This window comes from Mirounga angustirostris, unplaced genomic scaffold, assembly GCF_029215605.1.
Source record: "Mirounga angustirostris isolate CCGP_5_RB_7025 unplaced genomic scaffold, mMirAng1.0.hap1 SCAF_13, whole genome shotgun sequence".
NCBI lineage: Eukaryota > Metazoa > Chordata > Mammalia > Carnivora > Phocidae > Mirounga > Mirounga angustirostris.
The window spans coordinates 97,795,648-97,806,048 of record NW_026991721.1 but is presented as its reverse complement, the minus strand read 5'-3'; positions in this window follow the sequence as shown (position 1 = coordinate 97,806,048).

Below are 10,401 nucleotides of genomic sequence, written 5' to 3'. Positions count from 1 at the left end.
GGCTGGCGCCCCTTGCCGGCTCAGGGGCTTGCGGGGGGGTTGAGGGGGGCATCTGGACAGGGGGGCCTTGCCAGGAGAGCTCGAGGACCACACCTGTGCACCTGAATCCATCTTGGCAAAACATCTGGCCTCCTGGACCCCGAATAGCCAGGTCCTTGACACCGAGGGCGCTAGGCTGGAACGGGCCAATACCTGAGTCCAGCCACAGAGCACCCAGAAGATACAGAACACCTGGTTCGATCATCGGGTGTTGCTCAGAGCTGGCTGCCATCTGGTCAGGAAGCAGGAGCCTCTGGGAGTGGCCAGAGAGGATAGGTAAGGTCCAAATCCGCGTGGCCACGAGGCCCTACTTAGAGCTGGCAGCTAGGTAAGCAGCTGGTGCTTCTGGGACTCCCAGGGACTTCGAGTACGATCAGCCCCCAGGCCACACACACAGAAGTTGACTCAACTGCAAGCTCAAGGGACAGAAAGCTGCTTCTGACCTGTTCTCCCGAGTGCCTTCTCACTCATTAAAAAATATAGATGGTTTCCCGTGTATGTGAATCCACTCACGGCCTGACACCTTCCCCACCCTCCGAGCCCCGTACGAAGCTTTTGATCTGCAGGGCAGGTTCAGCATGGGTGAATCAGAAAGAGGTCTCAGTGTCTTGCCCGAATTGCTGAGAGATGAGGGACTGATAGGTTGTTGGCAGCGAAGAAGGGTATATTTTTATATACACCAACGATGAAGCCGAAGGGTTATCATCTATTACAGGAAGGGCCCAGAGGTGGCTGAGCTGGGGGATAATTTACTTATTTGGCAAAGTGATGGGTGCATTTCCCAAGGAGAGAGAAAGGCCTGCGGTGGGTCCAGGACTGGTGTCTGTGTGTGGGGTGGGGGAACCGGGTCTCCTCTGCCTCCCTCCGTCCCCACAAAGGCCATGCTCCTTGAGTTTGCTCTCCCTTGTTTGAGTCCCAGGGGAGTCCATGCTCTTGTGATCTGCGTCAGGCCTGCTGAATCTCCCAGCCGCGGCCTTGGGCGGCGGGAGAGCGGCCAGCCACGCAGAGACGTCGCGGGGGTTTCTGCCAAGGAAGCAGAATCTCGGTGGTGGAGTGTGACATTCTCCTCTCAGAAATAATACCTTTCATTTAAGGTAGGAGAGGAGGTTTGACATCCCGTGAAAATATGATTTTCAGCCCGGTTCTGCTTGGGGCAGGCTTTTTCTTCAGGGCCTACAGCACAGTTGCTGTAGCAGGGCCGGAGAACCCCGCGGCTGCAGGTGGGAGCGGCGAGCCGAGGGACGTGGCGGCCGGGGCGGTGGCCGCGAGGGGGACTGGGCGGGCGGGAACCTTGCTTTCTGGCTGCAGCTCTCTCGGGGAGCCAGTTCTGCTCAAACTCCAGGGAATGCTGCTCCCGGGAACAAAGTGCATACCTCACCACCCCGAATGCGGACTGAGAATGGGGGGACGTGGTGTGTGTTGCGACAAATACATTAACAACTATTCTATGTGATAGGAGTTTCTAAGGATGAGCTTAGATCTCTACGGTTGTCCACAGACGTGAGCATACCTAGATGAACAGGACACAGAACCTGCCCTCAGGTAGCTCACAGCGTCCCGTGTGCATGCTGTTGTTGGTGGGGGGAGAGGGCTGGGCACAGACACTGAATTCAATCCACGGTAATAGAAACTTGGGCTGGGTGTTATGGGAAGGCACAGCGGGAGAAAGAGCTAACCCCCTCTGGCTGAGAGGGAAGGGGAAGGCTTTTCTGAAGGCGTAATACTAAAGCTGAGATTTTGGAGTTTGTCAGATAAAAAAAAAAAAAAAATGAGCTAAAGCATCACAACAAAGAACAGCTACATTTATTAGGGATTCTAGTATAATAATCATAATACCTAATCTTATGGAGCAATTACTGTATGCCAAAACACTTTGCATAATTTATCTCATTTAATCCTTACAGCAACCCTATGATAGGTATTATTGATACCCCCACTTTACAGCTGAGGAAATGTAGATTTTGAGGGAATTTGTGGAGATTAACTACTCTGCTGGGACCACACAGGTCTGTAAGTGTTGGGAATCAAAACTGAACCCAGACTTCTGAAGTCAGAGCGTGTGCTCTTTCTCATGCATCATCCTGACTTCCTACACACTGTCCACGCGTAGCCCGTTTAATCCTCGCAATAGCCCAGAGAGGCAGGCATCCTTCTCCTCGTTTTCAAGTGAGAAAATTGGGAGTGCTGGAGAGTTAGAGATCCGCCGTGTGAGGAGGTAACAGAGGCAGAGCGTGTTGGGAAATCTTCCAGAGGTAACTTGTGGTTTCCTATAGATCTCCATTCCTATAACCCTGGCTCTTTAGAACAATGGCTCTAAGTCTCACCATCCTTGTGGTTAAAACATGAAGTTTGGGGTGAGCTTGGTGGTAGGCAGAATGAGGGTCCTCCAAGGCCAGCCACATCCCAATCCCTGGCACCTGTGGATATGCTAGGTTATACAGCCAAAGGGTTGCATGTGGAATTAAGGTTGCTGATCAGTTGACCTTGAGATGAGAGATGACGTTGGTTTGTCTAGATGGGCCCAGTGAAATCATAAGGTCCTTATAGGTGGAAAGGGGAGGCAGAAGAGAAAGAACTAGAGAGAAGGCATGAGAGAAGGACTCCACTGATGTGTCGCTGGCTGTGAGGATGGAGAAATGGAGCCATGGGCCAAACGGTGCAAGTGGCCTCTAGTAGCTGGAGAAGGCTAGGAAATAGATTCTCCCCTAAAGCTTCCAGCAAGCAATGCGGCTCTACCACCGTCTTGATTTTAGCGCAGAGAGACTCCTTTTGGACTTCCGAACTCCAGACAATGAGATAATAAATTTGTGTTGCTTTAAAGCCACTACATTTGTGGCTCCTGGTTTTAGTAGCCGTGGAGTCGGAAAGCAGAATGGGTCAGCCTGAGGAAGGCCCTGTACACTGGACTCCTGAGTTCAGTTGTTGATGAATCCATTTTAAAGAATAAATAAGGAGATCTCAACTCTGCTGAGTCTGTCTGGGATCCAGAGTAGTTCAGCCTTAGGAAATGCTACCCAAGTGCTCTCAGGAGAAGGCACAGCCAGTCTATTCAAGGCTGCCATGACTGTATGTTCTCTGTAGAACAAACTTGGAAACAAAAGGTCCTTGTCACTTGGTCATAACCACATTGGCAGGGAGCAAGGGGTTGGGGGCATGGTAAGCCAATTCTTTTGCAGGCTGAAGCTGCTCATCATTGAAGGCGTATGGGCCAAGAGGTTATCTCTTCATTGGATTTAACAATTATTGACTGATAACTTATTATACAGCAGATACTGTGGGTGGGAGATACAATGGTGAGCAAGCAAACTACTCCACCATAGTTGTCATGGAGCTTATGGTTCTGTGGGAGTCCGATATTCAACAAAAAGTCACAAATAGGTAATAATAATAAATTGTTGTAAGCGCTGTAAAACAGAAGAGTAGGGTGTGATGAGACAATACACAAGAGGGTCTCGTTTCTATTGGGGGTTTCATGAACGATCTCTTGGGAGGTGACATTGAGGCAGAGAGCCATGCATAAGAAGGACTCTGAGGGGTGAAGAGTATGAAATGAGCATTTCAGGGAGAGGGAACGGCATGTTTGAAAGCCTGAAACTGGTAAGAGCAAGCACAGCCAAGGCCCTCAGAGAAGACATGTGTGGCTGGAACATGGTGCATGAGGGGAAGAAAGGCACAGGTATTGCTAGAGAGGTGGGCAGGGCTAGGTTGTGCTGGGCATTTTTGTGGCCCCTTTCAGGACCTCGGACACAACCCTGAGCAAGGTGGACAACCACTGAGTGGGAAAAAGAGTGGCATGATCTGATTTGCACTTTGGAGAATGTTCTAGAAGGTGATAAGAGAGGCAGTCTGGAGAACAGGAAGGAGGCTGTGGCAGTGGTCTAGGCAAGAGAGGATGGTGTCTTTGACAAGAGTGACAGGGCTAGTGATAGCTGGGCAGGTCTGACACTATTTTGAAGATAGACTCATTTAGACATGGTGACAAGTTGAATATTAGGAGGTAGATGGAGGGGGCAGGAGTAATCCCCAGATTTCTGGCAGAAGTGGCTAAATGGATGGAGGTAGAACTGGTTGAAATGAGACAGACTGGGGAAGGGGAGAGGTTGTGATGAGGGAGAACTTCAAGGGTTTTGTTTTGAATATGTTAAATTTCAGAAGCTGTTGATAACCTTTTGAAAGATGTCAAGGAAGTAGTTACACAGACAAGATTGGCGCTCAGCAATGAGGCCAAGGTCTGGGAGGAAGAGATACATTTGAGAAGTCACTAAAGCCATGGGAATGACATCTGGACAAGCTCCAACATTTAAGGTTCATTCTTGCCTGTATAAGCTATCCCAGCAAACATGCCATTCGCTCCCCAGTATTTCCCTCCCCCCCATGTGGTTAAGAGGGGCCATAATATTCCATCTGTGGAAATGGCAAGGGAATGCCCATGTCTGATTTTTCTGTCTTTCCCCCTTTCCTTCCTGCGGCTACAAGATGGTGGGGCCTTTATGGCCTGGGTCCCTGAGTGACTGTGTGGAACCCCTTCCCTTCAGAGATGTCTTGGATACAGAGCACAAGATGGAAATAATAGCTTGTTATATTAAGCTGCTGAGATCTTGAGTTTGTTTATTATTGCCCCTTAGTCTCTCCTATCATTATTAATACAGTCAGGTAAAGAGACACTATAATGTAGTGATTAGCAGCATAGATCATCACCCAAAATGTCTGTTTCACTCTTGTTTTTCACTCAGATTTCTAGCTCAGTAAGCTAGGGGAAAGTTGCTCTATGTGTCTTTGTGTTCTTATCTAGCAAATGGGAAAAATAGCATCTGTATTGTAGGACTGTTTTGAGAATGAAAATAGTTAAAAATATAAAGCACTTAGGACTGGATAAATAATAAGGAGTCAATAATGGTCATTCGGGAAGGAGGAGACTGCAAAAAACACAGCAAGAGAGTTAGGGAAAATGTGGACCAGGCCCAGGAGAATGTGACATCACACAAAGCAAAGGGAGAATGCTTTTGGAAGGAGGGAGGGGTTAACTGGTAGACGTTACGGAGAAGAGTCAAGAGGATGGAGACACCAGAGAGTGTGCATGAGATTTAGTGACCCGGAGGTCATTGGTGGCCTTAGCAAAAGCAGTGATGTGTAGAGCATGTGGTGGGCATGTGGGCCGTGGCAGATGCAGTGGAGTGGGCTGATGTAAGAAAATGGGAAAAGCATCTGTATACAAGCCTTTGGGGGCAGTTTGGTTGGGAAGAGACTAAATGGAAAGATGGGGGGGTAGAGGTGGGTGTGGGGCCTATGAAGATTTTAATTTTAAGATGGAGGATTCTAGAGCATAGTGGAATGACAGGCAAGTCTGAGCAGAGAGGGGAAGTTGAAAATTTGAGAGCGAGAGGGCAGAGTCAATGCAATGAGCCCTTGAAGTTGTCTTGCGGTAGAGGGACCAGCAACACCAGTAGGAGGACTGGCCTCTCCCTCTCTGGGATGGGAGGTGGGAGGAGAAGATGTGCGTAGGTGCAGAGAAGGGGTGAGGTTTGGAGGCAGGAAGAGGCTCCGGGCTCTTCTGTAAAGCCTGGAAATGCGCTAATTGGGAACACTTGCCCCTGCCTTGCTTATGTGGTAGGGGTAAGGCTCCGAATGAGAAGTGGGGAGTGGTCCTCAGAGGGAGACAGAACAGGAGCTCTGCTGCCCATGGAGGGTGGGCACCACTTGGAGGTGCTTTGCCACAAATCTGGGTCTGAACCTTATCCATTAACTCAAACCCGAGATCCTTCTCTCCTGTAGGAAAAGCTGGAACGTGGTTCTCTGACAGGACAGTGTTCAGCCTGGGGCTCTTCAGTGGTGTTTGGTTTGCAGCTTACATTTTCAAACAGGTTTCCCATCGTCGCTCCACACAGGCTCTCCTTCCCTGCCAAAGGATTCTGTGCAGTGTCTCCTGAGCATTTTCTGGACCTTTCTGACCAGACCTCCCACCTCATGGGATATTACCCACCTGGGATGTCATCTGCACCCATCTCCTCTCAACTAAGCCCAAATCCCTCTAAGCTAAACTTAAGCCCTATGACTTTGGTGAAGCCTTTCCATCCCTTCATCCCAGAGTAACCACACCCCCCCACCCCGCCATTTTTATAGTGCCTGGCGTAAACCTCCTCCAATTGTGAGTAACGCGGTCCTGGGCATCACGCCCAGAGCCATGTGCTGTGCCTCCCATGAACTCGTGCCCTGGGGTTACTCAGTTCATACCCGAGTAGCCACTGCCGTGCCCTGGATGTATCTCCTCAAAAAAGTATGGAGGGCAGGAATCTTGTCTCACACATCCGCGAGTATTCTGTGATGGTTCTTCCATAATAGATGTTCACTAAATACTGATTGGTGGATTTGCTGTAGTCAGTAGGTTTGAGAAGAGCTCAAAGGTGAGGCTGCCAAGGCTTCACCTGGATTTGTTCTCTAAATGGCAGCATTTTCCTTAAGCTCCGAGCCTGGATTGCAACATCTTCAATTTGAGAGAAGAGCGACTCCATCTAGACCTCCCCCACCCCAGAGGAGTGGGCCAGAAGAGGATTCTTGTCTGCAGGATCTGAGCCGACCTTGGGCAGAAAGGCCTGGGGTGATGGGAGAGGAGATCAGTGCTAATACGTCTTAGTCTGTTCGTCAAGGCTTGCTAACTGCCCTCAAAGAATGGGAACAGGCAGGCAGATCGAGGCAGAGAAGGAACGTGTTTGTGCAGAGTCAGCAGCTGGACGCGGGTCCCCTCAGCTGTCAGGCTGAGATCTTGTCCTCTCCGCTGGTTTCCCATCCGAGATGCTCCCTAGGAGCGCTGTGTGGGCATGCAGTTGAAAATAACACCGAGTGTCTTGGGTTTGTTTAGCTTTGAATGCAGTGCCCTGGAAATATGTAGCCAGCATGCCCACCTAGAGCTTGTCTGGGGCCCAGAGTCATCTCCAGTTGAATAAGTGGATGCAAGTGAGCTGGGGGGAGCTATGCAGCTCTTCTGTAGCTCAGATCTCACCTTCAGAGACCCTCAAGGTCACCCAGTGGCAACTGCACTACAGGAGACAGGCTAATGCTGGGGACAAAACCAAGTCAGGCAAGAGGCTGAACACCAACTGAGAGATATAATGTCCATCACCCTCTCCTTTGCTTAAATTTCTCCCCCAGCCATTGCCTCCCTCCTCCTCCTCTTTCACGACCCAGAGCCATTGTTCTCCAGAGGTGGGGTCCTGGTAAAAGAGAAATAGGCATTGTTCTAGCAAGGGCAGAGGCCCTCGGCGGCGAGGAGAAAGAGGAAGAAGGCACGGAGTAGGGGCTCAAGGACTTTGCTGAAATGACTGAAGAAGGTGCAGGGTGTGGGCTCTGGTGGCAGGGTGGTGCCAGACCACTTGCCATCTGGAAGGAGTTCCTTAAGAAAGGAACCGAAGGAATTGCTGATGGGGCATTGCCAACCCACCCTGTCAGTTCTTTCAAAGAGAATTTCTTTCTCCAACTGAGACCCCACTTTGAGTGCGAAGGGCCAGCTCAGCAAGGTTACCGGCGCTGTCTCTCCCTGGCCCATTCCCCCGCTGATGGTTTCACAGCCGGCCTCACCACGAGACCGCCTTCCTGCCCCGCACGCTCCTCGCCCCCCCTACGCCCCGGCAGGTCAGCAGGCTGTCTCTTCCATTTTTGTCTGTTTCAGCTAACGGGCCGCGGACAGGCAGGGTCCCTGCCTCCCAGGCAGACTGCTGCCGTGTCCACAGTGAAGCTATCTTGGTCCTCCTTGGAGTGTCCCGAATGCATGGATTAGAGGCAGCTCTGGGGACAGAGGGGACCGTCACCGGGTGTGGCTGATGGGGAACCACTCAGATTGGGGACGAGGAGGAAAAGTGCGTTTGAATCACAGATGGAAATTGCTTACGTTTCCGTCCTTCAGGATCCCTCACATACTTGAGAGGAGCTGAGGATTCTGAACTCGTTTTTCCCGAGAGGGTGCTCCTGGTGAACTAGCTCCCTGAGTCTGAGAATCTGAGCTCCTCTGAAGCTTGGAATTCAATTGCCCCAACAGTGAGGGGTCTTGGGGTCGGTTGGAAGAAGTCTCTGGGGATTCGTAGCCCATGCTTTTCCCTGATTCTCTATCCCTGCCCATCTGTGAGCCTGAAATGTGTTTTGACAATGGGCATTCTTTGTGTTGTGACAATAAGGGGTGATTTGTGGGTATCCTGACCTCGCCTCCTCCATCAGCGGCCGGAAGAACAAAGCAGACAGCAGAGGAGATAGGAGGGGAGATGGGTGTGTCAGAGGGAGGCCAGGAGTGCCTGTTTTCTCTGTTCCTCCCACAAATGACCTTATTCATTATGGAAAAGGTTTAACTGATATGGAGTCGTAACGTGCAAGAAGAAGAAACAGCCCAATCAATACTGTCCGGAGCACCCGGGGGTGGTGGAGCGCAGGGGGTGGTCGGGTGGGGACGACACAGGGAGGAAAGAGGGAGGGTATTTAGAAAATGATCTGGCTTCAGAAGCGGCTCTGGAGCATCTGTGATTCTGTTAACCATGGAACATGCGCGTCTAATCCCAATTAACTTCTGCCACCATCTTTAATCTCCACTTCTCTGTTCATGCCAGTGACAAGACATTAGCTGCAGGCAAAGAGGCTGGGAAGACCTCACATTACCTAGGTGGGAAGAACCAGATGGGCCCTGCATGCTGGGGCATTGGTGGTGGTGGCGGGATAGGCAGAAGCAGTAGTTGGGTTATTACCTGAGGTCTTGGCCCAGGCCTCCAGGTCTTCCTGACTCAAGCTTATCCAGGGAACTGGGGAGAATCTTTGGCCTTCATCTTTGGGCAGTGTATAGGGACTCTGTTAACATTTCTGCAAATGGAAGCTGCTTACGGGCACTGTTTATGTACCAGAAAAGCCATAATAGGATTGAGTCTTAATGAGCTGCCTATGAAGGCCAACATCTGAGCTTGGGTGACGTCCAAAGGCTGCTTCTCTGGGCCTCAGTTTCCTGTGCTGAGCAAAGAGAGAATTTCATTAAATGATCTACATTGATATATGGTAGCCATTCGTGCCATGTGGCTATTTGAATTTAAATTAGCTGAAATTAAATTAAATTAAAGATTCACACGTGGCTAGTGGCTTCTGTGTCAGAGTGTGGATATGGAACATCTCCATCATTGCAAGACTTCTGTTGGACAGCGCTGATCACTAAGGCAGTTTACCATTCTGCCGTTGTGTTACTCTATAATCTGTCTGTTATCAAGAGGCCCACAGACTCACACATACACAGCACACGTGCACACACACATGCACACACGCGTGCACACACATGCACACACGCACGCACACATGCACACGCATACAGAGCACATGTGCATTGCTCTCTCTGTCAGGGCAGTGTTGAAAAGGCTGATAGCCTGATCAAGAACCACTGCCTAGCTGGGTGTTGCTTCTGACTTCTCATGAAATTTTATGGACTTTTTGTGATTAGGCATTGTACACACATTTCCTGCATGCCCACTACATGCTAGGCATTGTTCCGAGCACAGGTGGAGTGCGATGTGGAGTTTGGGGAGGATCCTTTTTTATATGCAATTCCTTTGCAGTTGGAGGAGGCACCATCCCCTGAGCATTGGCGATCCCCTTTGATGTCTACTTGCTAGCCATGCAAACAGAGCTCTGCAGAGGTGGCCTTGCCCTTGAAGGGCTGGCATTGCACCAACAACTCTCTGACGGTATAAATACTTGATAGGGAGGCTGTGAAGAGTTAATGGTTGTGTAGTGTGATAAGTACTTGGTTGGAGGCACGGACAATGTATCATGGGGGCAGAGGAAAGGAAGGCACACCCTCCCGGGTCTCAGTTTCCCCATGTGAAAGGAGGGGTAGGGCCTGTTGACCTCCGAAGCCTCCTCATGGCTAAGATGTCCTCTTTCGGGAGTCCCGATGTCTGAGCGCTCTTTAGAGGACAAGGTTTTCTCTGTGCCAATTTCAGGTTGCACAGGTTTTTCTGTATCTCCCAGCGGTGCTGCCCTTTACTTCTTTTAAATCCTGAGGCGGCCTGGAGGCGCCTTCCCTCCCCTGTACCCCTCCCTCCTCCCAGGTTGCACAGCCCCAGCCTACTTCTTGTCATATTTCCTACTGGATCGGGTGTTTAATTAAAATCATAATTAAAATTGATCTCCTCATTAGCATGCACCTGCTCTGCCTCTCACATCCTTGCGTTCCATTATCCACTGAAGATGTCAGGACTGACAGGCGAGCGCCAGACCCCAGGCCAGCCCTGCCTGATGGGGTTGGCCGATGACAACATCTGGACAGAGAGGACTTTGGTGCAGAAGCTGCATCTGCAGCAGAACAACAAACAATTAGCGCCAGGTGGGCCCTTTGGGGAGAGG